This window comes from Diadema antillarum, unplaced genomic scaffold (assembly GCF_040938485.1).
Source record: "Diadema antillarum isolate AM-2024a unplaced genomic scaffold, OU_Dant_1.0 scf00000045, whole genome shotgun sequence".
Lineage (NCBI taxonomy): Eukaryota > Metazoa > Echinodermata > Echinoidea > Diadematoida > Diadematidae > Diadema > Diadema antillarum.
Window position 1 is genome coordinate 1,353,851 of NW_027270934.1, and position 7,205 is coordinate 1,361,055.

Here is a 7,205-nt window from a genome sequence, read left to right on the forward strand (position 1 = left end):
GTCATGATCTCCCTCAGCAGAATCCGTATTGTTTTACACTGCATCAATAATTATAATGATAGTAAAATGAAAATAAAGAATAAATGAAATAAGATAAAAGAAAACAAATATCCTATTAGGTTTTTGCGCTCCTCCTGGATCCGCCACTGCTGTCTATTGTACATTAGGCCTATATATGACGATGTGAGGCTTTTTTTCCCTTATCACATAGTATAGTATATACGTATACATAATATGATATGTACATTTTTTTTTTTGCAACGAAATTGGACATGATATCCGTGAGTATATAGATACAGAAAGGGTATTTATGCTATTCATCAAAATCGAGTTTAAAGAGCAGGAAGCTATACCTGACAAATACTAACGTAGATTGATATGCATTCAGTGAATGTGTAAAGATCAGTTGTTGTTTTTTTCGTAAAAGATAAATTTGAGGCAAAACATTTCTGTCAATGTCACATCGGACACTGAGAGGCCCGTTATGTATTGGAACACCACAAAGATTAAAGGATTAAAAGATTTAAAGGAATTTCAAGAATTTTAAAACTTTTTGAGAAACATGCCCTTTAGATCTGTTTTTTTTTTTTTTTTTTAGTATATGGTAAGGCCATATATTGATTGGGAGCTTATTACGATCAAGTTAGTGACAGAGATCTTTTGATATCTATTTAATACACAAAACACATGGCGAAATTCGCCGTATATTTTCTTTCAGTCGTATATAGTTTAATATCATCGAGAATTACGTATTCCTTGAGAGAATGACACACGGAATGAATAAAACTTTAAAGATATTGTATGATGGATTGCCCGATTTCCTAAAACGCCCACCGCTTTTTCACTGATAGGCCCTATTAATTTTGTCTGCATGCACCAAATGCACACGTTTCTGGAAACTTCCCCTTTAATGAGACCGGTTATGAAATTACTCCTGAGTTTCGCCGAAAAAAAAAATAGAAACCAGATAGATAATGATGTTATGTTGTCATGGCATGCATCAAAATTTTCATTTTACAACAAGACACATAATGAGGGGGAAGAGACAGATCCTTGATAACTGCGTATAACAGTTAAGGTGATAAGGAACCGGAATCGTTATCTGGAATCAAGATCTGAATGACGTTGAAAAGTGAGAAGGGCAAAGAGGTATATTATAGGTCTATAAGTGGTAAATATTACGTTCCATGCAGTGATTATTACACATTTCACACAGCAATAGGAAAGTTGTGCGTTAATGACGTAATTACCACAGCTATACGATTATAACATCTGGTTGCAACGGCTATCATCATATCAAGCATATCTTATTATTCCGTCATCTTGAAGTGTGCGCCCACTCGCTGGATTTCAATGCTAAAATGCAAAAGCTCCCTCAGCGTGGGAGGGGGATTATCTCCTCCTCCTCCTCCCTGGTTCATCTCCATAAACTTTTAGTATACTTAGTATACATATACCAGGGGCGGATCCAGGAATTCCGTAAAGAGGGGGCGCGTTTACAAAATTAAAGGGGGGGGGGGGGGCGCACGCACCCCTCCCCCATTTTTTCTTTTTATTTCTTTTGTTTCAACAAAAAATGGGGGGGGGGGGGGCGTGCGCCGGCTGCGGTCCTCCCTGGATCCGCCCCTGTATACGTCGTGCTGATGAAGATGCATAATATGCGGATCAAGCGGTGATAGATACCACGTGTTTTTTTTTAATATTTTGATTCAGTTAAATTACTTACTGTATTTCAATCGAACAAAAGACGATGCATGATAAAGTATATACAGGAGTATTATGTGCAATGAACATTTCGCCATTCACATTCCTATACTAGTGTTATCATTTCCCATGAGTAATTTGTTTTCTTACTTTTGATAAAAAACTTACGAATTAACATATGCAAATCTATTCTACAGAGGTGTGTGTTTCATTTTATCTATACGCAATGCAAAGGCCTTTCGCATGAACCGGAGGGGGATCCCCCTCCCATGCACACCTACATACTGTGAGACTTATATAGCGCACAATCATGCATGCCTTGAAGACGCGTTTATACGGAACATACCAATGATATTCAAAGTTCAAAGTTCAAATTTATTTCCATTCGACATAAAATCATCAAACAATTCATACAATGAAAACACATAGATACACATATATGAATATCAAAAGAAATACACACCGAGGCACATAGGTATACACAAACAACAACAAGAACAAGAGCCGATGCGTAAATTCATGTGAATGGGGGGTCAACAGAGAAGAGCAATAAGCCTTGTAAATCGCTGACCCCTAGAAAACATAAATACTGTGTAAAACATATCGGGAGTATAGAAACGAAACTATATAAGGAGGAAAAGAAAGGGACAGGACTGAAGAACAAATCAAAAGACATATATAAGTGCAATCAAAATAATCATTCTGAATGAGAATATGAATTCAGGAGTAAAAATTTATAATTCCTTTTAAAACTATTCAAAGACGGTTTCATTTTCAAATCAAATGGTATTTCGGTCCATATGAATGGACCTTCATAAAAACTGTATTCTTAGAAATATTTGTTCTCACATGACATAAATGATAATCATTAGCACGACGGGTGTTATAAACATAAACATTACTATTCAATAAAAAATTTAGAAGAAATATTGAAGGGCAATAAACCTTTTGAACACATATACATAAAAATTGCAAGATTATATCTATTAATATCATATACATTTAAAAGCCTCAAATAAAAAAAAAGGTGAAGTGTGAGCATTAAAAGATACATTGGAGACTATTCGAATAGCTTTTTTCTGTAATACAAACAATTTTTTCATACAAAAATCATTTCCATTGGACCAGGCCACATTGCAATAATTGATATGGGAAATAAATAAAGTATGGTATAACATAATCAGAATATATCTGGGGAAATGCCTCAGATGATAAAAAATACCAATACCTTTGGCAATACGATTGCACACGACACCAATGTGTTCATGCCATGAGAGCTTGTCATCTATACTCCTAAAAACTTTACACAAGACAAACGAGAAATTGTTTGACCATTAAAATACAAAACAGCATTCATATCAAATTTTCTCTTTCCAAATACCATAAACTGAGTTTTACTTACATTTATCACCATATTCACACTGTCCCCATAATATTCATTTGCTGCAGCTTTTTTTCCAATTGAAATGCTTTAGAATAAAAAAAAAATAGTTCTTAACGATAAGGAGAGTGTAAAATCAATTTCATTCAAGCGCCCCTTTGTATATTCTTATTCTTCAAAGCTATATTTGCAAAAATAAATCAAAAAGTTATGGATTGTCTGGGATAAACTTTTCAGGTCAAGTTGATGATGACACAAACGATTTATATTTTTTTATGGTTGGGATCATCGGATTTTTTTTCTGAAAGATTCTTTATCTGGTATCTATAGGAAATAGGGTCCGTGAATATAATGTTATGAAACTATCAGTATGATTACAAATGCTATATACATAGAGGGTATTGGATGGTCAAGGAATCTAGTAATAATGCAGCTTATTGTGACTGTAACAGGTATTCTGGCTTGCTTGTTTTTTTAATGTATGTTTTAGACTTAATTGAAAGCCTGGCACCAGCGGCGAAACTGAGAATTCACTTTTTCCTTTTTTTTCTAAACATTCTTTCACTATATTAGTAGACCCTTAAATTGTTCTGCAATTTTTACTATAACATCACTAATAAACATAGTTGTATAGGTTAGGAGCCTATTTTGATTTATTCGTTTATTTTCTTAAGTCCTGCGGGGTTGGTATTCAGTATCGTATTATAGGCCCTACACAGCTGCTTTCCAAAAGGCTCATTCCTTATATAAATAGTTTTATGAATACAAGTATCAAAATATAATGTTCATAAAATATATTAATGAAACATGAATTTACCATATCAATTTACAATCCACTCAGAGAGGACTTTTATGGAAGAAATCAAAACGTTATACGTTATAGAATTCATGACATTTAAGAACAGATTTTCCAGACTTAAACTGAGTATTCACCATTATCTGTCTGGAGCACACTGGACCCAGATTAATTGTGATTAGTGAAACTTCACTTTCAACATAACAGTAAGACTCAGTTTTTCAAAGGGTCTTAAAAATATAATCTGTTTAATCCAGAAATATGCGCATTAAAGTTGAAAATCCCGTGACATTCTGCAGTGCCGCGTGAATCTGTAGGTTTAACCATGGATGTATACTCCTTGGTCTATAACTCTTATGGTGCAAGCTTCGCCTTTTTCCGTTATCAGATGTTTGTGTGCATGTTGGAGGCCTTGCTAATAGTAAACAGTTCAGGATAGGCCTAACCGCAACTCCCGATTTAGATTTCACTCATTTTTGCTTTATGAACATCCTGTTTCATCTTAAGGAAATTGCAAAAAAAAAAATGAATAGGAAAGAAAGTTGAATGAATTCAGGGCATTATCTATAAAATAAGACTTAGCATTTTGTTATGATGCCATAATTTTCTATAGACAAAAAGAAGAAGAAAGAAAAATGGAATGAAATGCCGATGGTTTATATGAAAGGTGTTTTCCCTTTACCTCAGATGTCCGCCAGTCGTCTAGGCCTCTATTCCTTCCCTATACCAGTGAAGTGTTTTATAGTCAGATTTTGATAGATTCAATTCTGTGTTAAAAACTCATCTTTTTGCTAATTGTTAATCATATAAAATGAATAGAGGAATATTTGAAAGATTTTGTTTCCACTTGTACACATGGTACTATGCGTTCTAAGAACTGATTATTATTCACAAGCAAAACGTAGCACAATAAAGTTAAAACAAAGCCTATAATTACCTTGCCCGATCATTATAGTCTCTTGATTAAGATTTTTTTTCACGCAGTTTACTTTCTTTTTTTCATCCAAAGAAAATAATGTATAAAAACAATGTGGTATGTATACAATACAAGCTATACAATGCATAACAAGCTTTGCTTTTTAGCAGGTCCCCCACATTTCATGTTTGTAAGATTGTCTTGTCTCCTCTGTTAATCATGACGTTATGACTTGTCTTATGTTCTACCGATTGTTCCATGATGTTTGTGTTTGAGATATGGAACAATAAAATTAAAAATCAAATAAAAAATCAAATGCGAATCACTAGAGGCGGAAGCCCAACCTGGACGTCTTATATCAGAGGATGGGGTTGACCTTGAATAATTTCTCACAACAAATACTTATATAGGTATCGTCCTGCAAAACGACATTCATGAGATGGAACAAACAGGTTGAAAATTCCAGAAGTAAGCCAATGAAAGTCCTTAACCTTGTTTCTAAGAGAAAACTTTTCACACTCCTCAATAAAAGACTAAGGAGAAGTTGCATACTCTATGCTGTATGCCTCACCTTCTTAGGCCCTTATCTACACATGCCCCTTCAACCTCTCCTTACACATGGCGGAGCCAGAGGGGGCGCACGGGGCGCGCGCCCTCTTTATATGTCTTGTTAAAACAAAAGAAATAAAAAGAAAAAATGGGGGGGGGGGTGCATGTGCCCCATTTATTTTTGCAAAGGCGCCTCCCATTTTAGGAATTCCTGGATCCGCCCCTGAGTGTCAACACATCAACATCCTTGAGAGGGTCGGGGGGGGGGGGGGGGGGGCAGGGAGGGGTGCTCGCCCCCCCCCCTTTTTGTGCACCATTCAAAGGAATACATAAGGTGTCAGGTTTGAGTTTCTTCATTATATTTTTGTCTCCTATACAAATGAAAATTTGTTAAGATCGCAACTGCTGATCTGTAAATTAACAAACATGTCGGAAAAAAAAGGAACCAGTGGGACTCGAACCTGTCATCTGCTATACTGCTTTTCGGGCAGCGACACTATACCACCAGGCTGTCCCTGGTTGCCGGCAGTGACACGATGAACATGGAACAAATACCCAAGCTCCGAAATTCCGACATTAACATAAGGTGTCATCACTTTGGGCCCCCACTTTTTTTTTTTTTTTTTTTTTTTTTTTTTTTTTTTTTTTTTACCCCGGAAGTACGTAAGTGGCACTAAAAGGAAATAGATTGAGATCTTGAAGTGTGAGCGCGGTAAGGTTATGTTATTGCGCTGAAGACACTTTTATTATTATTATTTTTTGCTTGTTAGCTCATGAAACCCGGAAGTGCCTCCCCCCTCCGCCACCTCTCCCCCCCCCCCCCAACTTTTGAAAACGCTCCGCCGGCCCTGGCTAAGTTTATCACCAACACCTATAGGCGAGACTCAAACGTAACTATATAGATTATTGATACTCTATAAAAGACTCCATCGGCTGGATCCCTCTCCAAAAAGAAAGGCAAATTTCCCAAAGTACCTGTTTTATACAAGATGATCCATGGCCAAATAGACTTTGACATTACAAGGCATGAATTTCTCTCCACCGGATTGCGGACGGAGACGTAACTCATGTCCATGCACACTCATTTCCCCCCAAGAACCGTAAAAGAATGGAATTGCCTTCCCTCTTCAGCTAGGTCTATTACCCAATCGTCTTTGGGTACAGTCAGTGTAGTTTCAAACAGAATTAGAAAGGACCATAAAATTAGCACCTGATCCGAAATTGGTGACTGACCGCACCCGACACACCTCTCCTCATACGGACCCTTTTGGAGGTGAAGAAGTACCAAGTATATACTGACAGGAAATATCACATATACAGATTTCATGAAAATATCCAGCAGAGATTACTAGTACTAGTATCCCATTCTGTTTACACAAGTATCATGACCATGCACGAGTATACTCTCAGGAGGTTCTGCACATATACAGGAAGAAGAAGAATGCGGGTCCTATAATTGACGCAAACTAATGCAAACTATTGCAAACTAACGCAAACTAACGCAAACTAATGCAAACTGAAGCAAACTAATGCAAACTAATGCAAACTAACGCAAACTAACGCAAACTAACGCAAACTAATGCAAACTGAAGCAAACTAATGCAAACTAACGCAAACTAATGCAAACTAATGCAAACTCAATGCAAACTCAATGCAAACTCAATGCGAACTACTAATTAATGCAACTATTAACGCAATAAAGTAATCTATGCACGCTAATACAAACCGTTAGCGATGAAAATTAGGGTGAATTACCTGGCTCTTCCTAGGCCACTTAGTCGTCTCGAAACAGATATCGATCAAGTAAATCCATCCCACTTATGGAAGAATGACTGACGTCACGTTTACTTCAGTACTTG